The 26622-nt window shown below is 34.4% G+C and overlaps 1 long non-coding RNA gene across 1 annotated transcript in view; it reads left to right on the top strand.

The window, feature by feature from the left end:
* Window positions 1–26622, top strand: part of LOC127387379 (uncharacterized) — a 151530-nt gene that overhangs the window by 35038 nt on the left and 89870 nt on the right. The window contains exon 2 of the long non-coding RNA XR_007890114.1: window positions 14301–14409. This is a non-coding gene — a long non-coding RNA (uncharacterized LOC127387379). The remainder of the gene's footprint in view (window positions 1–14300; window positions 14410–26622) is intronic.

The following is a 26622-nucleotide window of genomic DNA, read 5'->3' as shown; positions in this document are numbered from 1 at the left end:
TTGGATATTAACAGTATTCATTTTTAATTGGGAAGAAAACCACTTGGCTGATTTGCTGAAATAAATTACTGAAGAAAAATACAAGACTTTTCCTCTAACAAGACCATAACTGAAAGCACCATTTCTACCTTTTCATATAAAAATTGGTAGGAGGTGATTCACTAGTCAAGAATTTAAAATTGAATAACACCATCCTGTTCTGCCACCAGACTGGGCTTTTCATTCATTAGTGCAAATGCTTTTTTATTAATGTGATGCTTAGCACTGTGGTATTTTACAAAGGAAATGTATTATGACTTGTAGGATATATAGCACTTTCCCTGACTCTTGCCCTAGTTTGCTGTTATTATCTTATACACATGTACGTCTCTTCCATGAGAACTAGAATTGAAATTCTCCACTGCCAGGGTGTGTGTGTATATGTATATACATACACATACATCTCTATGTATATTTATGTATACATTTCTACATATATATATATATATTTAAAACTGCCTAAATAATACACAGAATTCAGCTGAGATATTAAAGCAATTGTCAGTGGAATATATCTCCAGTAGCAATCACTTTGACAGGTTACAGGGTCAGTACAAATCAAGGATATGGAGGTTAGCAACACAAAAAAGACTGAACAGTTGTTCAAAGAGCAGCTTAAGGTGATGAAATGGGTTTATATGGTAGTGTACAACAATATTAATGGTGCCATTACATTGACCTCTTAAAGGCATAAATGCACAGTAGGAACTCTAAAGCAGAATAATATAATCTGGGTTTTTAGTCAAAGGATTTATTCAACATTTATGGTAAAAATACACTGGAAAAAGATATTGCTGTCCTAAGTGTGTAATAAAAAATGTAGATACCTTACTCATCTAACATTTTCCTTACGAACACCTCAAGCTCTTGGTGACATAAATATTTTAAGTATCCTGATTTCCTACAGAGTAGGGAATGCCTTTATTTTGCAGAAGAGGAAACAGAGGCATGAGTGAAGGCTTATGTCTTCAGGTTCAATCATCTACAATGAAGCACTTATTGTGATAATTAAACTTCTGCTTCATTTTGGTAGTTTTTTCTGATGCACTGACCATCAGCTTTTCTGACAAAGTTTGTAATGCAGAAAGTATAAAAATGATATTTTCCTTCTTTATTATCTTAAGGACCAGACAACCAGTGAATATATATATGTATATAAAAGATAAACATATATATATATACTTTTATTTAAAAGCATCTTTTAGTTACTTGTGAATCGGATATTATTTTGAGGTTGACAGTTCACTAAGATTTTTAAAGGGGTTAAGTAATCAAATAATGAAATATTCTATCAGATAATGCACTAGATTTGTAACATAGCACTCACTTTCTAGCACATCAGATTAACTGCATGAGACAAGGGACGGTTTCCCTGTTGTGCTGTGGTATTTCATCAGGTGATTTTGTTCATCTTACTCTAAAAGGGAAGACCGCATTTTTATTTACAAGTGTGAAGATAATTGGGGAGGAGAACTGCATGAAAATACTTTGTTTAAAGCCTTATTTCAATCTTATAATTCTAAACCAAATAGTTTTCTAAACCGGATAGTATTCCTTCATTATGAGATTTCACATTGTCTGTGTCTCTAAGGTATTTGCATTCCAAGAATGTGATTCCCAAGAGTAGCCTTAAAATAGACATACTTTCCCAATTTTTAAAGAAAAATCATCTTTTGAGGGTTTTTTTTTCAGTTCCATAATATAATAACATAATAATAATGTGCGTGTGCTTTTCAGACAATATATTTGGACAGCAGGATGATAGGTCCATATAAAAATAATGAAATTAAATATGTGAAATTTTATTGGGAGCTTCACTTTCTTAAATAGCATTTTATGCAAATTTGGCATCGTATATCAAGAACAAAAGCACAAACACAGGCATCAATCTCATTCAAAATTTAAGTCTTGAATACAGTACTTAGGTTAGGATGTAAATTTACCACTCATAACACACACTGAAATAGCAAAAGCATCAGCAGAAGAGTAGGTGAACACTGAGTAGTAAGCAGTTTTTACAGGTGGAAGCTTCTTCCAATACTGTTTGCACTGTTGGCTTCAGGTTTGAAGCTTGCAGAAAAATTAGTCTAAACTTAACATAGAAGGTAAAATCCAGATGTTAACTAACCTTTGCTGAAACCTAGCTGTTTAGTGAATCATGTTTTCAAGACAAGGGAGAAACTCAGGGGATGGCAAAAAAAGAGAAGAACAGGAGATCTGTACAGATGTCTGAAATGTGAGCTGCTGTGTCTACTCTCCAGTGAACCTTTCAGCTCAGTCCACTACGAAGCCGCTGTTATGCACTGCATACCTTATATTGTGATCCTGTTTGTTTACACCTTGGACCTTAGACCCTCTGGTGCTGGCATGGTACCAGGGTACATACCGTTCCTTGGGAGGATCCTGGAGTATGTGGTCATTCTGGGGTAGCCATGGACCAATGCACATTGCAGAGTCATGTTCCCACATTTGGGGCATGAGCAGCATATCTGCACTGGAACCAGCACTTTGGGTCACAGAACACAATACTGCTGCCCCACAGTGTGTGCCTAGCTTTCAGTAGCTCAGGCTGCTAGTGACAAAAAATCTCTATGCCAAAGACATCAATTTAAATAATTTTCTGTGAGTGCATCATTGTAACTTGGAGCCAGATAGTACTGATGTTTGGAAGATGGCCTTATTAGATGTTATATATTTCTGCATAGGAGGGAACAATATGAACTGAAGTCACAGAAAGAATTACAAAACCTAATTTATGGATTGCTCCAACTGGAATCCACATTTCTTCCAGGCAGACAGACTTTTTTTTTTTTTTTTTTTTTTAATTGTGGTTATTAGCTTAATGAAGAGCATAGTCTCATTTCATCTCCTTTGGAACGGCTTTCTTACAGCTCGGTCAGTTTGTTTTCATAATGCTGAGTCTCATCCAGCTGGATTTGGGCCCAGTCAGGCATCATATTGCTCACCTAGTTTTACGGCAGTTTGTGGGTCTTATAGTTTACAGTGCCACCTCTTCTTTAGACATTATAATTTATGATAATTAACTTGTTGAAGTCGCTTCTAAATGTGCTGTCATTCATCCTCTTAAAAATACAGTGACTCAAAACACCACTAATGTATACCTACTCCTTTGCACACTCACATATTCAGTATTCGTACTACTGTGCATTGCTGTAATTTGAAAGTTTATTCAGCTGCATGAAGCTGGATAGAGGGTGTTCTCTATAAAATTGTCCTTTTCTATATTGATGCTTGATACAAAATTGACTCTTCCTTGACTCTTCCTTGCTGCCAGATCCTTATCACTAGGAAAAAAGGAATTTCTTAGCTGCACTGATATAAACCCTAACTGAAGGTGTAACTTAAAGCAAAATTTAGCTCTCAGTGCTTAACTCTCTTTCTTGGCTCTGAATACCTAGTTACTCCCAGGTCTCTCATTTGATTCCCAATTATTTCTCTTTCACACACATTCTCTCTCTTCCTCCAGGGCTTTCTCTTTTCTAGGCCGTCTCTGCTAAAGACTGTTTCCTAATTCTTGACTCTTGTCCCCATCATCATGACTAGTCCCCATCAGACCTGACTAAACAGCATTCTACACAACTCTGATTTAAGAGGATGAAGCACCAGGGACTGTAATTACTGGTGCTCTTAGCATGTTGAGACATGTACTGGTAGCCTCTAAAACAGTTAACTCACTAGATACATACTGTACAAGAGTCTGTCAAATAAGTAATCTACATAATAAATTTTAATAACCAGGACATTTTATTAAATATTAAATGTACACCCCAAAAAATTCTATTAAAAAAAATTAAAGATTGAGACATTCTCTAAAATGTCAAGGAGATTTTCACATCAGGGACATTAGCAGACTGCAGAGACATTTACAAAGCACTGTGATTCACACTAAAGCTGTAAGGATATGCCTCAAATAAAACTGTATGTGATACAAATGACATGTTTTAGGAGAAATGAAAGAAAATTCTCTAGTGCATAGGTGTGAGAATAAAACTCTTAAAGATTGCAGGAAAACCTATGCAGATATGCTGTATTTTATTGAATTGTTTAACTTTGATTGTACTGGATCAGGGCAAATACTAGTGATAATTTTAAAACAATGTATTTTATGAAATCTATATCTAAAGGACATAAGAAGAACATATCAATAAAACAAATGTGTGGAAAGTACAGTCTTTACTCCAAATTCTTATTGCCTAAAGGGTGCCAAGATACGATCCATAGCTGAATCACAAGGATAGAAATGAGAGGTGAAAGGTGAAATGATTGGAGGCAAAGTTGAAATTAAATAATGCCTAATGAAACTAATCTGGAAAACAAGTAAAATACTACTCAGGTGCTTATGCTTTTGCTCCTGGCTTGGCATTTGCCGTCTCACAGTTACACAGAAAACCAGAACCATTAGGCCAGTTTTCCTTCCTGAGCTTATTGAACAAACATAGGAGACCTTTGTTTTTCCAACTGGACCTAGAAGGACTAGTCTGCCAACAACAGGATCTCAGACAACCAGGTGGCTCCTTTTTCCCTCTTGCACTTGCCACATGAGTAGAAGTACACAACTGCCTTGTGCCTTGGGGAAATAAGATAGCAGACTTATTTGAAAAGGAGATCTATTAAACTGCCAGAATGAAACTGGAATATTCCATACAGCTATAAAAACTTTCAAATTTATTGTTGTATTGAAATACTGATTTATACGCAGTACTTGGATGCCACTTTTGCATGCTTTACCTTCAGTGCACCCCTCACTACTCTGTTGGTGCTTGAACAGAGGGATCCCAATAAATGATGATCAGATGGATATCATAAGAATGGATTTTTCTTATAATTCTTACCATACTGAAAATAGACTATAAATATTTTAATGAGGATAACTTTTAGAAGTATGGCTTTCAATACATTTTAGATATTTTATTTCTATTTTGCCCTTTATCAACACACAAATAAAATAATTTAATTCTTGAACAATCCATTTCTAAAACTTGGTGTTTATATGCATATTTCAGTGTTGGCTGAGATTGTCAGAAGTAACAGCTAATCTTCTTTATGTAGCAGGGTGCTGAGTAGGCTTAAAGTCCTTTGCTTCCAGAATGCAATGTAATTATAAGATGTGATTACAACTGATTTTAATCAATCAGCATAGTCTTAAGTGTAATTTATTTTGCTGCAGCTGTGGTTAGATTAAATCGTCATATAAAATACAATTTCTCCAAGATATGTAAAACCGCTTGAACAAACCCAAATACAGTAAACTGGTAATGCCATAAATATAGAGTGAATTATGCCAATTACATAATAGTTCAGGGCTGTGTGTACCACAAAATAAGTTTTCCCTCACAGAGGATATTCCTGATTCAAGACACAAAATTGTCCTCTTATTACAGTGACAGGACAATCTTTGTGGCCTCTTGAACTCTTCCTTACACCATCTGTTACATATGGTGTGTGACTACCAGCACCACAACTACCATACTCAGGAAAGGCTCTTCTGAAACAATAATAGAAACGAGGTATGAGGGTTTACGAACTGACATGTTTTAGTAGGATAGGGTCCGTCCTAGCTGTCAAAAACTGCTGAGTTCTCATGGCAAATCTGCTAAATGGCTTTGTTCAGTTTCTTACCTCCCATCTGTAAGCTCACGTTGTAGCTGGGAAGCATAACTGCAGACGAGTCTCAGCCAGCCTTGCTCCAGCTTGTCTGGAGAGCCCCAGCAGCAATCCAGGGCTGAGCAGGGGTCTGGGCTGGCTGCCAAGGGCTGCCTGCTCCCAGGGGCTGCCCAGGACAATTTGCCATGGCTGTTTTAGTCCATACCCAAGCACCTTTTCACTACCTGTGTTTCAGTTGTATTTCTGAAATTGGTGAAGGGTTAACCTCAGCTTTGCAGTCTGCAAAGTGGCATTAACAATGCTTATTGCCTTTCTTAGGGATGTGTTGAGAGCTAACAGAACCACTTAGTTCTTTCACATCTACACAGAATTTTAGGACAAAGAAAATCTCACCAGTGAACACCTTAGCTGGCAATATGAAATTAGAAAAATGACAGCAAGATGAATACCATTTCTAAATTGTTCAGAATATGTGCACACATGAAAAACCAAACTCATTTACTGTTCTTTTATCAGACAAAACTTTAGCTTTTGGCTTCAATGTCAGAGGAAGGTACTCAACTGTCTCCTCCCAAAAATAATAGAGTATGAAATTTAAAATAAATTAACTGGTACTCAGAACAAACATCTAGCTATTAACTTCCAAGATTTTGAATTCTTGCTTGGAAGTCCCTTTGCCCAGTTTACTGTGATTCTGAAACAATAATGTTATTTTGTGTGTGTAACATGAAACTTGGTTCAGATCTGCATAAAATAAATTATATTTCTCCCGAAGTTTTCTCAGATAAAAGGAAAATACATCTGTTACCAGACAAATGGGAAGATGCAATCTCTTCCCCAAAATGAAACAAAACAAAAAAACCAACCATAAGGCCCCCTCAAGCCCCAAAACAAACACAAAAACCTAACTCTCTGTGGCTTCTAGTAGGAGAGTATTTTATTGCTCGCTTTCCTCCAAAACTAACATGTCATGACTTGAGTATAAAATTTAAGAGCACTCCTACAGCAGCAGGTTATTTAAGACATAATCTAAAAAGTTTGTAACATTCAGGATTTTTATATTTTAAATAGGAACTTCAAATTTCCCTAGCAATTAACTTCTTTAAAAATAAATTAATATTCTTGAAATTATGATACACCATTAAGGTTCCGTACCCTAATTTTTTCATGGTTAATGAAGGCACACTGAAGGGAGAGTTAACAAAAATGTATGTTTAATAATCTGGAAACTGAGCGTATTTACCTCATCTTTCTTAACAGAAGAACAGGAGGGCTATGAACTGCAAAAATGTAAAAAATAGTATATAAAGGTGTGTGTGTATATATATAAATCATCAGCTAAATATGTTTCCTCTGTATTTCTGTTGATGCTCTGTCTGTACCCATAAGCCTTTCATTGACATCCTTAATTTATGGGCTTGATCCTCACAATGAATTCCTGTGCCACTGAATAATTTCATTTTGAACCTTAGTTATTGCTTTAGTTATTTGCTATTCTATTTTAGTTCATACATAATACTTTTAGTGTGACATCTGAGAATGACCTGTCAAGAAACATAAAAAATATCTGTTTGACATATTTGTCATTAAAATAATAAATATTGGAGAAAAAAACAGATACAAAACGAGTAAATAGATCCTTAACCTATGGCCACTTTCAAAAGAACAAAATTTTATCAAAACATATCTGATCTATCAAAACACATCAAAAGCCAAAGAAGTGATGATATTAGCTGCCACTGAAAGAATTTATATGTTTAAATATGAATGATTTACACCTAAATGGTATTTTTCATTCAGATGAAATTCAACAAATTTCATGATCATCAGCCTCCAATATGATTATATTTTAAATTAATTTTAATCTAAATATTTTTTAACCTGCCATTTTTAAACCCAAATGCCTAACTATGTTTATTTTTAATTTAACAACACTGTACTGAATATGGCATAATTTCAACATTTAAATTTGAGTGTTCTTCAAATTTCCAGTTATAAAAGTTGTTTTTCTTATTCAGTAATGAGTCTGCATTTGAGCCAAGCAGCTGCATATGAAGGCTGCCAGAGTTGCTCCTCACACACTTTTCAGTTAGCTGACTTTAAATTACTTTAGGTACAGGAAAATCTATTTTACTGCTTTAAAAGGAGGGGTCAGTATAATGTCAGCCAATAGACAGAACCCTTATATATAAAATTGGTTTTTGATGCTTTGTATTTTTAATATTCATGGTTTTATGTTTAATATATTCACTTTGATAAGAGCCTAAACTATTGCTAATCTCTCTCCCTTCATTGTTAAGTAGTTTCTGATCAAATTAAAGAACTTTTAAGTAGATACGATTCCCACATGACTCAAAATAATCTCACAGAAATTGAAATATACTGCAAGTTTTAACCCACATGCTATTTTTAAGCATGTTCTCTTCAGCAAGGGGACACAAGAATGGTAATGCCAAATTTTCAAAGTGATGTAGGCAATTAAGAATGTGCAGATTTGCTGCTACAAACACCTTCAGGAGCAGATGGCAGGCAGGGTGCATAAGCAGACATGGGTCTGCTACGGGTAACAATGGTGACAATAAGAGTAAAGGACGTATGGACATAGCCTGATTATTTTGGTTTGCCTACTTATATCTTCAGTTACCCAAATACTTTTAAAATCCATTATCAAGTGATGCATTGCTGAATTGGAGCTGGATGTATCTCTTGAATATCAGTACTCAAATGGTTATCAAAATTCAGTCATGAAGCCCCATTCTATAAATACATTTGTAAATATTCAGCCAGGTATCTATTTATTAAGTCTATACACTAAGCAGCTCCTTTTTCTTTAAAAATAGCCCAAGTTAATCTTTATACAATTTAACTAATCTCAAATATGGACTTGCCTGCAATAATGGTAGTAATTACATAAAATAGATTTTTTTCCCTATAAGCATTAGTATTCTGAATGCAATTCAGAAGTTCATTTCTATGACACTCAAAAAAGTGACTACAGTAGATGGTTGGTGAATTTTAAACTTAATATACCTCAGTTACTATGCAGAAATAAATGCCTAATAGTATCACAGTAAATTATTTCAGAAGATTCTTGCTTAAATTAATTTTTAAAATATCAGAAAAAAATATATTTCTGTTGTTTAGAAAGGATAAGTGATAAAATGGTGAAAGAACAATGACAAAGGACAACAATGTAATTTTAGAACTGTTGAAATACTCTTAGCTGAAAGTACATCTTCTGTTATTTTAAAACAATTCCTATTTATCCACAATAGGGTCAGAACCTTCTACTTATTAATTATATTTAAAATCCCTTAATTATCTTTCACTCATTTATCTGAACAGTTTCAATGTCCAGCATGACATTTAGATAATGAACACAGCATTTTAATGGTATCACTAATACCCACATGGATTTATTTAACATGTCCTCTAATCTCTAATTTTCAGGGGCTCTGAGAAACTTAAAATCAGCAGAACCTGTGTATTATCATTATTATTTAAATCAGAAGTAGAAGAAAGTTTTGAAAGAATAAGAGTAGCTAAATTCTCATAACCAGTTTGTAAACCAGTAGAGGTTGTATTCAAATGTAAGGAGCCAGATCCAAAGTCCATTTGCATTGACTCAGACTTGTGTTAAACACTATAAAATTTAGATGAGACCTTTACATCCTATTATCTTCAGAAAACTGATCAAGTGCAGAAATGATAAAAGCCATGATTCCTTTTGTGCATCTTATAACTTGGATTCATAGTTATTAGATACATAAAATAGATTAAGTAACAGCAATGACCAGTAACAAAATTCACATTATTAGACCACTAATTCAAATCAAGAATAAGAAAGAGAGAAAATTAGGTAAAAAGAGACTCAACATACATGTTATTCTCCATCAGACATGCCTATTGCTAAATTAAAGAAATTATACAAGTAAAAACATGGCCATCTGATTTTAAGAAGAATATAGTAATTGAAAGGGCTATTCTGCAACTTCACATTTTAAGAAGGTCAGAAACTATGATGCCTCACAGACATATAATGTAGTCCCGATTTACAGATGAGGAGCTGTAGATTTATAATACATATTTAAATTAATTCAATTTTTGTTTTCTTGAAGCACATATATGAAAATATTGTATAGGCAAATATAATTATAAATTTGTGCATCCTTTACATTTAATTTTAATTTAAAATAATGTCTTGAGGAGCATCTTCACATTATTTATTGTTATTTAATATTTGCTACTCATCAACAATGGACTGTTTAAAATACAGCTTTTCAGTTTGTGTTGTAGTCTTAATTACTATGACAAGTTTTCTCTAAAAATCAAACTTAGAGATGTGGTAGCCTTCATTCCTCCTTTCCATACTCTAGTGCTTTTTGCTAACAATTAAACAAGTGAAGTATAGCTATATTTTCCCCAAATCCCAAACTGCAAATCTGACGAGGGTATGTACCTTCTTAGTCTATTTTTCCTTGTAAAAGTGTTTCTCACCAAGGACTAAGTCTCCTAATCAGACTTTTATGTTAAAATCAAATTGTCATTTTCTAAATTGTGACAACTTATTTTTAAAAGGAGTGATTTTGAGCTACTTAGAAGTGATTCATGATCATCCTTCAAAAAATTTGTATTTACTTTTAAAAATCTCTTCATACAGCAAGTCATAGGTAGAGCTTCATCAACTCTTGTAAAAACAGACAAACAAACAAACAAAACAAAACCCAAACCAAAATAACCCTGAACTTTGTAGTTTCATATAGAACAGATCTAAAAATATCTGTGACTTTAAAGCAGACAAGCTGTTGTGTGTGAGGAGCTGATTGTACACCATATAATTCTCTGTAATGTTTGTTTCCAATTATTTCCTAACAGGTATCTTCTAAATCAACCTTTCATTTTTCCTATAGAAGTTCTTGTAGCCTGTTTTCCACAAAAGTAGATCTTTAAGGACCAAAAGAATCATAGATTCCTTTGTATGAAGGATGTGATCACTACTTCTACTTCATAGCTGGCTTCCTTGTTTCATTACAGGCACTATCCAATACACAAACATGGTATAATGGAGTATAAATAACACATTGATTGCATTTAGTTGCCTAATTAATTTTTGGATGATGATGGTGATTACCATGAACACGTTTCCCATGCTTTCACAAGGAATGCAGACAAATCTTGGATGACGTGGCATTTTGTTTGGAAGAGGCACCGGAAGATTGAGAAAGGCAACATTAAACACCCAGTGTGTCACTAAACTTTAGATAAAAGTGGAAAGCTAAGTGAGGCTGCTTTATCTCCAAATTCATGGGGCCTAAGTCACATGAAAGCTTGTAAAACATTGTAGACTAGGATGAAAGGAATGAGTAAGAATGGAAAATAGTACAATAAGAATATAGTATTAGCAAACTAGTTATTATCTATTCTCAACTCTGATTAGGAGCTCAGTTTTTCTCTAAAGCACAGACAACTTTTGATGTATCATCTTCCCTTTATGGTTGCCAGCTAGTATATTGATGCAGAAGTATAGGCCAGCTTGTTCCCCTGAGATGGAATCATTTTATAGCCCAGTATGCTGAATATTTATTACAGAGCTAAATTATTTTGTGGAAAGGCTCTGCATTAACTCTTTGTGCTAACATTTCATTTAGGAATCTACAGCAGAGTGCAGATGCCAGCATGATAATTTATTTTAATTCCTATGCCAACCATTTTAGGAAATTTTGTCTCAGCAGCTTTCTTGTCTGAAAATGAACAGCAGTGAGGTCAGTAATTGCTGTAGGAGCAGCAGGTTCCTGAATCTTTGGGTTCAGAAGGAAGGGTTGGTATGAATGAGGAAATACATCATGAGAAAAAAGAAATGGGAGGATTTTTTGTTTGCTATTTGAGGGAAGCTTGTATCATTTAAGCTGCTTTTGTCTATAGAGTAATTCTGGAAAATCAATTTGATGTCTCAGAGCTCTCTGTTTAAAGACTGACACTGTGTATTTGAAGATGTCTGAAGCCTTAGTCATTAATTTTAAGAAATACTGCATTTGAAAAGATATAACTGATGAAACTGAATTAAAGCTCTATTACTATTTATTCAAAACACAGCCTGATTCAGATGTATAATCAAAACTTAATTTCAGCATTGTGGGAAGTAACAAGATTTATGGTTTTTTTACATATGTAACATTTCTACAAGATTCTCCTGCTCTGCCAGCTGATGGCCATCTCTCTGCTAGCCACTGACTGGGAAGCAGTGTAACAGGACAGACTCTTCAGGACAACTTAAGAGCCCAGCACTGTGAAAGGGGAGTTGAAAAATCAAGTTTGCTAAGGAAGCAGCCTTTCTTTACCCTCTCTCATTTATGTTACAAATCTATTTACAGTAGGTATCAGAAAGAAATTGAAGGGATGGTGACACTGAGTTCCATTTCTGAGCTACTAATGATGAAGCATTTTTTCTTTCTGTGCTTGTGCTTATTTATATATTTGAATTACACTAATCCTCGTTATTTCCATTGGAATGAAAATTGCTATTGCATAGATTAACTTTTTGTCCCTTATTTATGTAAATTGAAATTAAATAACTTGTTATTTAAAAAATCACCAAACAGAGAAGTGACATTTATGTAGGTCTGGAACAGTGAAAATTCTGGTCAAAAATTAAGTTTATACAGAATTACCCACTTGTGCTATTATCTGTATTTCCACTTCTACTTTCATAATACTGTCCTAAAATAAGACAGTATTAAGCTCACCAACCAATACTGTTATATTGTCATTATAGTTGGAATTTGAAACATTGCTGTGTAGGGTATGTGATTCTATAATAATGCCTCTCATTGCAAGAGCAAGTTTGACTTATATGTCAGGTAACTAAGTCCTAAAATATTTGATCTGAAAGAAATGTTGTACTAGATAATTAGCAAATCCAGCAGTAGGATGACCTCCCTTTAAAAGAAAAAAAACAACCAGGAACTGAAATTCTCCCACTTCTGTGTATCCATAGGAAACCTACCACTGATGCTCATAAAACTATGCACTAGGTAACAGCATTGTCCCATAGTAGAATTCTGTTAAAAAAATAGAGTTGTCAGGGAGATTTTGGTTTAAAGGATATGGCTTAAATACAAGAATATAAAAAACTATTTGTATCTGCTTCCCTACCAATGAACGGTTGGGTTAGAGTGAACACTAAAAAGTAACAGTGAATGGTAAACAAGTATCAACTGTGGGGACTGATTTTATTACCAAGCCAAAGATAGTCCTCAAAATTTCTGAAAGGTGTGAGTATATCACATTATGATACATTCTGTATTTTATACATTCTAAGCTCAGGCCTCATACAGAAGCTATTTAGGGGAGGAGGAAGTGTCAGTATTTTAAAGTTATCTCTGTTCTTCATCTGTGGCCTAGAGAACTTAATTGTCATTAGGAAGGCTAAGTTTGTAAAAAGACACAATTCAAAAATTCTCTTTACTGGACAGCGTAGTTGATTTTTAATTATTTGGTCATTTACTTTAACTCTTAAGTATTGCTTTTGAACTAAGCTGCTCATGTGCATTTGGCCATTCTACTTCACTACACTTTTTGCCTAACCAGGTGAATTTGAAGCTATCGTATATTTGAACACAGAAGATCCTATGAGAACACGAGCTAGTATTACACGAATGAGGACACCAACAAACACAGGCATTTCTCAATGATGAAGGTTTTCAAAATGTAAACTCCTGCCTCTCTCACAGAGACCATCCCTGCAGCTTCCCCACCCTGCTACTAAAACCTTGCCATGTACACCCAGTACAATCCTGCATGCACAAATCTCCCTTGACAGTAAGAGGAAGAATAAAACATGCATAGCAGATGTTAGTCATATCATTTCATGTTGCAATGGAAGGTTATTGAAATTGATAGTAATCGGAGCACTATGAAGAGTAAACTACGACAGAAAAATAGTCAGTTTAGACTTATCCTGAAGTTAATAGGTTATTAGTGAAAGATGTTAAGAGCATTTGCAGTCATAAATTCTGATTTTCATTATGTTAAGTGTCTTTTCCTCATATTTCTACTATTGTACACACTTGAATGCTTACAAGCAGTCTTGCAACACACAATGTTTGTTAAAGTTTATAAGGAACTGTTAGTAGTCATTGTGATTCTGGCTGTGAAAGTGTTTCTTCATGAGACTTATGCACTAGCATAACGTCATATTAAATTATCTGAGACTTCCTACATGTAACTGCAGATGAGGAAAAAAAAAAAAACCCACAGGATTTTACGATACCCATATATGTCATGTGAAAAAAGAGACACAGATAGATGAGTTGAAACAAGTTTTCACCTAGGGTATTCTGTTTCCTTCCTAAATCTTTCATCTATTTATTGGTTGTTTAGTCTTTACTATACTTTGGAACAAGAGACCTTGTTTGCTGACTATATGTTACCTGCTGTACCATGCACATGACTAAAATGTAAGCATAAATCTTAATGCCTTAACCAGAGGGGTAATGGTGATTAAAAGATCACTTAAAAATCACAGTATTTGAAAAATGGGGCTGAGCTGTAGATATTGTGTTCATGGTGCAGAGCGAAATAAGGAAACCAATAATTTAATTTAATAATTTCTTTAATCTCTCTTTCATGTCTTCTAGGAATAGAATACTGCAGCTCACGGACCTGTCATCTGCCTTCTAGATTCAATAAACAGTCCTGAAGAATGTGGGAAAAGAGCAGAGGGTAATGATCAGCACCTACAAGCAGGTAGGCAAGGCAGTGAGAGTATATATACTTTTTGTGGATACACTTCAATAGCAGAAACTCAGAGCTTTGTGGTTCTTTGAAATGCTTGAAAAGAGAACTGCAGCAGAAGGATGCTGTAAGCCAGTCACCTGAGATGGATCAGAGAGTTAAGAAATGCAACCTCTTACCAGACAGGTAATCCTTTTTTCACCCGGTGTCAGGGGGAAAAAAAGTAAGCAGCAAAAAAGAAGCAAAAATTACACTCTTATAATTTCAGGAAAAACAAATGAACACATAAATTATTTTCTGTTGATCGCCAAGTGTAATGTATATGTTTTGATTCCTGACCCTCAAAAGAAAGGTATGGCAAGGACTGGCAATTTTTAAAATTGTTATATAAAATGCAGCAGATATAATTATGCAAACATTTGTATAGCTATTTTTACTTTTAAATTAATGTACACTAATAATGGTGTTATCTTGCTCTGAAAATGAAAATTCTTACTGGGGCTGTGAATTCAGACTTCTGTAAGAACAGGCTCTAGTGCCTGTTTGCAGTGTTTATAGGTCATGCATTTAGTGGCCAGATTTGACCCACAATTCTAATGCAAACAAAACAGCACCATTCATTACTAGCAGCCCCTTTTGCCACTCTGGCAGTTACTTTTTCAGCAGACATACTTAACTAAAATAAAAGTAACTGTATTACCCCTTAGACAGTGCAAATTATCTAGTGGGTGGATTTTAGCCCTCAGTGTTCTACCAATAGAAGAAACTATCCACAAGGTTTAAGACATTTTAAAAGTAATTGAGGCTATATCTTACAAAATTTTAATGTGAGATGTGCTGTCACAAATTTTGTTTGATATAAATTGCAAAACAGCATAGACTATAACATATAATTTGTATTTATATTAATTTAATTTCTTTAAAAACACTTGAATTTAAGGGACAGTATGGGTGGAAAAACCAATTACCTGAGATGGAAAAAACCCCAAAACATTCAGCATTTAAAATGTAAAGAAAGAAAAAGACAGAAAACTCAGTGCTTATTATTTTTTGATAAGATAGCAGTTCAAAGGAAACATCAAAATGCCTCTGTGGGCTAGTATGCTAAGGTAAGAAGACGGCTGCTCTTGATTTCTAATGCCTGAAGTTAGGTCAGGAATACCAGCTGTGATAAATTGTAAAACAAGTATGTATAGTTTGACAAGCCAAGCAAGGACTTGCTTTCTGGAGTGTTTTAAATCTTTTGTTCTTTAGTTCTGCCCCTCAGAATCTCAAAGTTAGCTAAACAGAGCCCCAAATCAGGCATGGGGATTGTAGCAACACTAAAGCTTGTGCTACACTTTGTGAATGTTATTCTCATCCTAAATCTTTAGCTGCTGAAGCTAAGCAGAAACTGTTGAACACCATAATCCTGATTAGGGAGGAGGAATATGAATGCAGCCCAGCAGTAACACTATATTACCAGTAAATAAAACATGCCTTCCTCTCAAAAATGTTTTTAATATCTATAGATAGATTACAATCATTACAGTCTATTAGGATTCTTCTATTATTTAAATCTTGCACTATGATAAAATAATAGAGTTATTAAATGTAATTATGAAGAATATAGAGAAAGAAATCATTTGGAAGATACGTGTTTCTGAGAACAAAGCCAGTAGTTTATCCGAGTATTTTCCATATAAAAACAAATCATTTGTGTTATTACTATATTTTCTCATTAATTAATTTTTACATTAATAATAATATTGCCAGTGCTATTTTTAACTCTGTTCAGTACTGTAATGGTATCATTTCCTTTTGAAAATATACTATATCAGGAAAGACAGCTTCTAAAAAGTTTAAATTAAAGTTTTCAAAATACATATATAGTTGCACTTCAAAAAACCCCTCATCTTGTGGAGATCTACAGAACCTTAAATGGTGCATGTTTGCTTTGTTAATCAGATCTGTGTCCAGGCACTCAGCAAGTACATCTACCCAAATATAGTGGGCCACAAGTGACAGTGTTGGTACACTAGGGAGAGACGATGTGGGACCCATGCAGGAACTTAGTGTTCCACAAGTCTCTTCTAGGCAAAAATCACAGTCCCAAAGTTAAGCTACTGGACAAGAGACTGAGAGATAGCTCTGCCACAGCATCCATGAGTTTTCTTGGGCAAGCAGTATATGGGAAAATGTGAGAGAGACTGAAAAGCATTGACATGTAGACAGGATTTCTAATTTTAGTAGCATTTTTGCTGCTGAATGTTGGCATAATTTCTTAAATAACCTTCTTAAGTTCCTTCCTCACATACATGATTTTGAAAATTCATTAACAGATCTAGAGGAAAAGCAAAGTCATCTGTCATTAGTCAGCTTTTATGACACATTACTATTTTTACAAAATTGGGGTTTAAAAAGTCAGTCTTAAGCTGGTCTTGGGTAAACCTGGCACTTTTAAAGTCAGTGTCAGATAAGATATTGTTCTTTTAATGGTAACAGAATTTGACTGAAGTTGATAAGATGCCCTAGGTCTCTACATTTTTAATATAAAAATATTAGTAATAGGGGGTATCCAGATTGCTATCCAAGAAATGAAGCAACTTCTGGAAGATGGAAATAAGTCATGCCTTGTCTCCCCTATTGCCTTGTCTTTAGTGGTGAGGACATGTTCCACCAAAATAATTTTTGAAACAAATGCAACTTCTGCTTCGTGTTCACTTCATCCACTTGTGTATTTATCATCCTCTCTTGTGCTGTGCAAACAACAGAATATTTGTAAAGGCCATTGTTTAATGACACTAGGCATACATAGCTCTGTTAAAACATTTATATTTTTTATATGTTGTTATTATTATTACAGTTGGAAAACCTTTAAAAATCATATTGAAAAGGCTGCCAAGTTTTGAGACTAAAAATACATTCATTAAATACTGTTTCTTGTAAAGTCAGGTCTTCTTGAGTCTGTACCTTACTCAGCTTCCAAATAAATACCAGTAGACTGAAGAAAACACTAGGCAGTCCTGGCTACATATATCTGTCTTCCATATGCTGACCTTACTTTCCATTCAAAATAAATTTGATTATTTGGGAACATTTAGGTATTTACCTCTGAAAGGCTTCAGTGAAGTTCCTTGGGCATGAGAGAGATATAAAACTTTCCCTTGTGTGGTTTGGAGGAAATTCTTGGAGGCTGAGCTCAGTGTAAATCAGGAATAAAGGTGGTTTATTAGTGGAGCTGGTATAAGCAAACCATGTGGCCATTGATTTGGATAGCTGACATAACGTAAAATCCTTTTGCCTTCTCTAAATGAGCACCTCTGCTGCAATCAGCAGGAATTATTTATGTGCTTATTATTACATTTAGATTTGTAGTGCTTGAATCCACGCATGTAAGCACATTTGGAAATTCCTTGTGGCAATGCAATATTCTGCCACCTTTCTTTCAATACTGCTTTGGTTGTGTTTCTTTGATTGCTTTCTTAAAGATCAATCATTCTTAATCAACTGTATTTATATGATTATTTAAATGATACCTAGTTATGCAATTAGTAAAAGTGTTTAGTCATCATCTGTTTCGAGCATTGAATTACAATTTGAAATTTGAACTTGTTTATCATATGGATATTTAAACATCTTTCTCAGGTACATGACCCCTATTTTTTCGGCTTCTACTAAACCATGAAAAAAATTGCAAAAATGAATGTACTTCTTGTGGGAGTTTTGATGAAAATACATGTACAATCATAGTAAACAAACTTGACAGAATGGGGCTGGGCCACAGTGCTCAGATGCACATTGTACTTTCCACCTAGACACCATGATTCAAAATTGTGATGCAGGAACTCCTGCCAAATTGATTTTGTTTTAGAACTGCATAGAAGTGCCCGTATAATGATTCAAAAATTAAAGTCTAAATATTTTGATGAGGATAGTTTCATTACATTAGGCACAGTTTAACTTACCCTACTCAGTGTAAATGAGACTAGGATACAAGATGAACCTACTCTATTTCCACTGTTTATTACAGTCTTGAAATGATAAAACACAGCATTGATCTCTGGGGACATTGGAAAGCACACAAAGGAATACAGGCAGTAGGTGCTACATGATTAGAATTTTTTCTGCAAATGTATTACATTTCAGAAATTAAGTGGGCAAGGGAAAAATGCCCTGAAAAATGCCCTTTGAAAGTAGATAGAAAATTTGGTTCTCAATGTAATCATGTCCAAAGTTCCTTCTGTTTTCACAGCTGCATGCCACTGCATACCATTTTAAACTTTGTATTTTGGCACTGGGAAAGAAACGTGTGGAACAAAGAGATTCTCTCACCTACTTGCCAATATTGGAATTGAAAGAGGCCTCACAGAGGGGGGACCGTGAATTTAATTAAGCATCCTTTTAGAGAAGATCTTAAGATGGAAGAATTTCCTTTCTATTCCTGTGACAAATTCTTGGAGTGCAGTGATTATACATTGGTTGGGAGCGGAAGGAAGTTGAGAGTGAGTGGACAGATGTGTAGTTCCATTCTTACTGCTTGCTGACCACAGCATCCAACCCAGAGAAGAAAATGATGAAAAAAGAGTAATTTATTGGTGGTATAACCCAGCTACAAATCACTGTTTCCCAGAACTCATGAGATGGGGATGATTCATATCCAGATCTCCTCTTGGGACTGCTTCTACAGTGGTGGAGCCCAAGTCCCTGTGCTTTATGAGTGGGATGAAAGTCTCAGTCTAGCCCTGAGCCATCCTTAATAAGTTACTGAAAATCTGACAGTAAAGAAGTCACTACTGGGTTTTTTTTTTGCTGGCCCTTGTTCTTTAGGAGCAACTGTCGAGGTCTTAAAAAGATTAGCATACAAATGTAAAGTAAAAATTACTTTGTCTTTTCTGCTGCTCAAAAGTCCAGCTGACAAAAGAATTGCTTCTTTTCAACTTTATTTCCAGCAATATTTTCTGAGTCAACTTGACCATTTCCCCTTTTGATACGAAAGTAATTCTGTAAAGGGAAGTCACTGAACCAGAAAACATACATTTGGTTGCTCTGATTTCTAGTATTCACGACCAATTGAATGCTTATAGAAGTCAGTGAAAAATAATCCCATTTGATTCACCCCTCATTCTAAGTTATTTACAATACAGAGTATGCTGACTAGCACTTTCTTGTCCTGTGTGAAAGTATTAGGTTTTGACTCACAAAGATAGCTATGGGGAAAAGGCTGTAAATATTACTGAAAACGTGTGACCGCTCCCTTTCTAAAGAGGAATGAAGAATTTAGTTCACATCAAGAAATTACACGAAGAATATTATTCCAATTCATTTTTTATTTGATCATAAACTAAGCTCTTGAAAGAAGCATCTCCTGTGTAAACTCCTCTCCTCACAAGCCATTGCAGCTTTTGCAGGTTCTGCAAAGAACACTATTTGAAGGATTTGGTTTTCTATGCTTACACTAATTTGTTCAGAATACTGACTTTTAAAGCTTTTTTTTCTTGGTCACATAGCATCTCTTTTCAAAGCAAATCTGATTTTCCTCCATGTGCAAAACTAATGTACATAAAGTCAAATTCTGTGGCATCAGAAGGGCCAGCCATCAGCTGGGAAAGGGAAATTAGCCCTTGATTCTGATGCTGTTCTGGCTTACTGAGATTTCTCATTGAACACAAGGAGTGATTTCAAACAGGGCAGCATAGCTTTGAGAAATACAACTGTGAACTGAGTCAGAAAAGAAAATGAAGGTCTACACATGACAGATATCTGAACAAATTAACTTCAGAACATTAACACAAAGTATGTATGGAAATGTTTACCAGGAACTCTTAAAAGATAGAGACAGGAGGCAAAATATCTCTGTGTTAACTTTTCTATTGTTGTACATTTGTAAAATTACACTCTTCTATGTTACCCCTTCCATTTTTGCTAAACAAGTTTCTTCTTTCCCAAACATCCCAAGAAGAACCAGAAAACCTAACTGATCCTGAAATTGCAGAAAGCAAGCTTCTTCATTAATTTGGAAGTGTCCTGTGTTCAGTTAATACACAGAGACTGTAAGAAATCATGAACCTATCCCATAGCATCTTTTTAAAAAGTGATTTAACTCAGGAGATCTTTGCTGTCACTTTCTGATAAACAGTCACAGTTGGAGAGAAGAGCATAAAGAGAAAAAATTTAATTCAGTCATGTTCTTCTTTATTTATTTTTATCTTCTCCGAGATTAATAATGTTGTATCTTTCCTCAGAATTATTTTGATGTTCTGAAGGTTTTGTATGGATAACTGTGTTTACCAATCTTGTTACTTTTAAAATATGTTTTCCTAGCAATATTTAATATCCCCCATAAGAAACTGACATTTTGGAAAACATTTGTCAGGAGTTGGCAGTAATGAACATGGTAAACCACAAACCAAACTATTAATGCAAATATGAAAACTTGGAAAACCTGCCCAGCAAGCCAATGTTTAACTTTAGGACTTGCAAACTCAAGTACGAGCTTAAATAAAATTCCATAGAATTTATTATTTGTCCTGAATTTTATTTTTGTGTAGTTTTAAAATAGGAACAATAATGGCCTGGTATATTTCCTTTGTAATTGAAATTCATTTGCTGAATGATATCAATATACATCAGATGAAGATTTCCATTATCTTAAAGCAGTATAAACAGCTAATCCCAGAGATTCTCAATGTAATGATATTTAGAGGGGTTTTTTCTTCTTTTATTTTTATGTATTTTATATCTTTCAGATATGGGTGGTCCAAAATAACCTGCTTATTAGATTTTTTTTAAATATTTCAAAATTTGTTCATATTTGCACTATGAAACTACATCCTTTTCATTCACACACATTATTAAATGTAGCATTGGTGATTTCAGTAAAGCTGATGTACACTTTCCTGGACAAAAAGGTTCTAGTAGTGGCAAATTATAACTTTTTTTGTGGCTTCTCCCTGTCTCCATGTCATTTTTACACAGGATGAAGTGGAAAATCATTCTTCTGAAATCCTCAATTTACTTTGATTACTAATAAACTTCCACAACTTGTCTTCTCACTATTAGTGATACTCTATTCATCAGTTGAAACTTGTTTCTAAGGGAATGTAACTTCCAGGAATTTTTCTTTCATTGACCAGCACCATTAGACTTCTCTGAATCAAGAACAGATGCAGCCATTTTGTTCCCCAAGCCTCTATGTAATGACTATTTTTTAAAATCTTGCATTAGTTACTACTGCCTGTTACCTGAAAGACTCATACTATGCTCTCATTTTTTTCCTTATTGTTAGCATTCTTAGTCTAAATTCAAAGCAATTTTAGGCTGAAAGTATGTGGATTAGTTTTGTGCAGGAAGAAACATAAATGCAAGCACTCTTGCACAGTGTGCAGGGTGATGGCTTGGTGATACTGGCTTCTAATAGAGATTTAATAAAAAAATCATTTATTGCTTGTCAACAGCAAAAAAATATATATTGAAAGGAACAGTAAAGTTTTAAAAGCTTTCAGATCAGGAATGCTTGTATCCTTTTGTCTTTAGTTTAAAAACATCTTCCTGTCAGGACTTTTCTGATTTTTTACCTTAGTGAGAAACATCAGGCAAAATATTGCAAATAACGGAAAAAGGAGTAAGAATTTAAGGCCAGAACATAAGCACTACTTTCAATCTTTTTAGCTTCTTTTTTTGTTGGTTTGTTTTGAGGATAAATAGTTGGATTTTCATACACATAATGATCAGAAACTGTGATAAGAACACTTGAAGAAAAATAATATAAAATATAAAACTTAGATTAGTCCAGTTTGTGAAAGGAAATTTTTGTTTGTGATTTGTACTAATGTTAATATCACTTGAGAAGGCTGTGCAAAAGCATAGCCACACTGCCACACATACGGATAATTTTCTCTCTCTTATATTGGTAATAGACCCAGTAACTATATGACACTGGGGAAGATCACCTTAAAACTGAAATTTTTATTTTTGGAATAACTGTGACAATTATACTGCCAAAATTAGCCAGAGGTAGCTTGGTATAGCAGTGCTCTTTACAGAGAGATGAAGCCTGTTCTTCAATTATTTTTTTGATTTCTCTTTTTTCTAAGATTTTCTACATATAGAGCTATAATTGCTAACAGCTTGGTTATGAAAGCAAAATAAATTATCTACAGCTGTGTAAATAACAGAGACTGAACCAAAAAATTAGGAGGAAAAACAAGTCTGGGTTCAAGCAGACATGGAAATTTTTAAAATCTGGATTAATTTAAATAGAATCAAACAATATTTCAGCAGGCTTGATGGAAACACAGTATTTCATTTAAAAAAAAATAAAATTAAAAAATAACGCTCTAAAATATTCCTATCCATTATAAAATCTAACTAAAATTGTATAGGCACGTGCTTATCTGCCAAAAAAATTATTGAAATTACTCTTGTAGAATTTGTATGTCTTTTCATTCTTATTTCTAGATATTTTCAATCATACTGTAGTGAAAGCATACCTTTTGCACACAATCTTATTACCTATCTGTTCAGAAACAGGAATTTCTCTCTTCCTGTGGAATAATATAATTCCAAATATCATCTGCCTCCTGTCAGAACGTTTTTCCCCTGACAGTTAGACATTGCTACAATTATCCATTATGTTGGCATTTCAATTTCTTTTGAACTGTAAGGTGCATCCAGTTGCTACAACTGTTTCCAAATCATGAGACAGTTTTCTTGCTTAATGTGGTCCATGGAGGGCAGGCATAAATAATCCTGGTTCAGAGATCCTCCATGCATCTGCATTGCAGGATTGTCAGATGCAGAGTAATACTGTTGCTCAGGATTACATGCAATGGCATTCAGAATTTGGGGAGATGAAAATGATAGGGCTAAAATGCAAATAACCTGGTAGCAAAGCTAGTTATAAATAAAAGAATTGACAGAAATAGCTTTGAAGTTCTCTACTTTCGTGATCCTAGTCATCCCAGCCTGTATTAGGTAGATGAACAGGGAATGACAGAATGCAGCCTGGGTTGTGCCCGTCTCTAATTGTCTGAACGCTGTAGCTGTGCTGGTGAGAGAAAAAAAGCCTTCCTGTGCTCAGCAGTATGTAGTTCTGGGAGATCTTGGAGTGCATAAATCTAGTATTAATGAACTCAGAATGATGACCAAAGAAAACCTTTTGAAGGACGGAAAATCTTTTGACAGTGGTCCTAAGGAGAAACAGAACATACAAATGTAGCCTCAAAGCCCAGAGCTTAAAACCTAGCATATGGATCCTACACAGGCTCAGGAGCTTAAAATCTTGTCCATCCAAGCACATGGGACCTATTTGTAGAAGCTAAATGAAAGTTCTCTGCAGGGGAAGCCAGACTGGACCTGAGACATGGGAATTTTATATTGCCTGTGACAGAATCAGAGCCCTAATCCTTATATTGCTGACTGAATCCCATTATTTCAATCCTCTCCAAAGATTCTATTTTTACAGAAAAAAAGAAAGTATCCATTTCCCTTCCTAATAACTCATCTATTCATTACTTCTACAAAAGATTTCATCTTAAACACAATATCTCATTTATTATGAACTTTTGCCATTTGTGTTTATTCTCTATTATTTTACATAGTTGCAAACTAGTTAGTACCTGATATCATAGAAGCTTAAGTTATTTCAGGAAACAGCAGATCTCTGAGTGATTGAAGTGTCACCAAATTTTATTTAAACAACTTTTACTGAACTTTTACTAGGATTTATGTTTGTTTATCCAAGCCCCAACACATATGAAAGAGATAACAAATCTGACTGTAGTACCAAATATACATGCTCCTTACAGGCATTCAGGTCACGTGAGTTTTGAAAATTTTATTTATTCTACCATGAATTAATAGAATTTCCAAAATACGCTGTTTTATCTGAAACTTTGCACCCAACAGAGAAATGAACTTAATTTAACAAGCATGTTTGATCCTCCAGAGTACTTGTGTCATGGCAGTTAAATCACCAATCTATTTCATTCTCCTGTATAAGTTTATGATATTGTCTCAGACTTTGCCTTTAAAATTAATGAGCTGAGTACTTCCAAGAGATAACCTTCTGGAATTTTATCCTATCATTTAATGACGTCTCTATGGCCCATATAGGATCTCCTTGAATTAGTCAGTCTTTGTTCAATAAGATCAATCTGATGAGAGTGGACAATACATTTGAGGCAAAAGAGTACACTCAGGGACATTTTCTCAAAACTGCTGACTATAAATATGAATAACTTTGAGAAATATTAATAACTTCAAGATTGTATTAGCCAATTATCCATGTAAGGGAAATATTTTACAACAACCAGATAAAATCGTCATTTTCACTAGAATGAACATTTAACGACATTGAACTAAAGTGTTTGCTTTTTTAATAGCTTTGTTCTTTAAATAGTTCCTTTTTTTAATGTATAAATTATAGTGAAAAGTGTGACAGTGCACTTAAAAATCTTCTTCTAAATGCCTGTAATACTGCATCCACTTTCAGTCTTGGAAACACTTATTTTATAATGACATTTCATCACCATGTGTGGAAGTAAAGGACTAAAGTACACATTTTGTCTGCTTTGTTGGAGTTTGATTTTTTAATTCTCCTATCTTAAACTGTACTGAGGTAGTCACCAGGTTTTTATGCATGGTAGTATCAACCTGCCTTTGTAATCAAGAATAGGATTATATGCTGGATGCTTCACATCAGAAGCTGCCTTTGAAAACAAATGTTATTAAGAGCTGATGGAATTCTACACGGTATTTAGTAATGTGGGCAACTTAGCACTTCACAACAACAACAGTGAAAACTGTATATATTGTATTCCAGATTTCATCTTTTCCCTTCTGGATATTTTGGGTCTTGGAGGAATATTTAAACATAAGCTATTAATATAGGTAAAATTCAATGTATCTATGACTCATTTGGAATCAGTGCTTGCTGTTGAAATTAGCAATATACAATTCTGATTGTGTCCTATATTCTTACACAGAATTCTGGAATTAAGCTTTCATATTCATGTTTTCCCTGGCACCTATGTTTTTTATTTAATGGTTGATATCCATTTCCCCAGAAAGTAATTTAATGGCTGTCCCTCCTTCTCTCTCTCAAGCTAGCAAGAATTTCTTGCATTTAGTCTAGATTTTTTCATTTTACTTCCCTGACAACACTGTTCAGCCTTTTGGCATCCTGCAAAAGTGGGATTTTATTATAGCAAACAGTGCTTACTTTGAATAAAGTTTATTTTATAATATAAATAACTTTTGCTTCAGCTCCAAAATTTCACCTCATGACCATGACTTATACCAAATGACTCACCTAACTGTTGGAAAATGATTTGTGGGGACAGAGAGGTAGCAGATCTACTGCATCTTTAGAGTTATGTTCAGGAAAGGTGCCTTCTGCAGAAGATGATTGTATAGCTGAGTCTTGATACCTTGCTGTGAACTATAGAGAAGGGATGCATATTTCTACTCTTCAAGTATTTATGTGAAACAGAAAGTAGACAGCCCTGGGAGGTGCAGGAGAACAGGGAGCATAGGAACACACAAGTGACTTCAGGATGCTGATTAGCCAGCCTTCATTTGGGGTTTTTTCTTATGTTTTCTGTCTCTGCTTGACATTTCTTCCAAGTTTTCTTGTGCATCCCTAAGGTCCTCTTTATGTTCTGTCAGGTTGCCTTCTTGCCTTTATACAGAGAATATGGGGTGTTTGGTGTTGTTTTTTTAAGTGAGGTTTTAAAAATCTATTCTATAGCATACATTATTTATCTAAAAGCTGAAACGATCTGTTAAGCCACCCTTAACCACTCAATAGATATTTACTAAACCTACTGAATAATTTGAAACTTAGATGTGATATGACAGAAATGAAAAGCAGCAGTAAATTGATGAATTAAGCAGGGTAACAGGATTTCAGCTGCTTATGTATAGAAGTAAATTCACATATTGAAAAAATAAGTGTGTGCAACCAAGAAAAACACTTTTCACTGCAATGCAATTCTCTTTTCCTTACAATTTTCCTCCTCTCACCTTTAGATTGTTGTAAGGGAAGCTGCCAGGTTTTTACCTTACGTCTTCTTCTGTTCTGCCTTAATTCAGTGGATAACACATCAGACAGTCTTTATTTTTACTGTGTTTGTACATCAACAACAAAATATGGAAAATAGGTTTATGAATTTTCTGACTTTTACAGTATTATTGATGCCACTGGCTGCACATTTCTGTAGCTAGTAGATGAGCCCTAAAATT

Source organism: Apus apus, chromosome 7 (genome assembly GCF_020740795.1).
Source record: "Apus apus isolate bApuApu2 chromosome 7, bApuApu2.pri.cur, whole genome shotgun sequence".
NCBI lineage: Eukaryota > Metazoa > Chordata > Aves > Apodiformes > Apodidae > Apus > Apus apus.
Note: the sequence above shows the minus strand (reverse complement) of the source record. Positions and strands in the feature narration are given on the sequence as shown.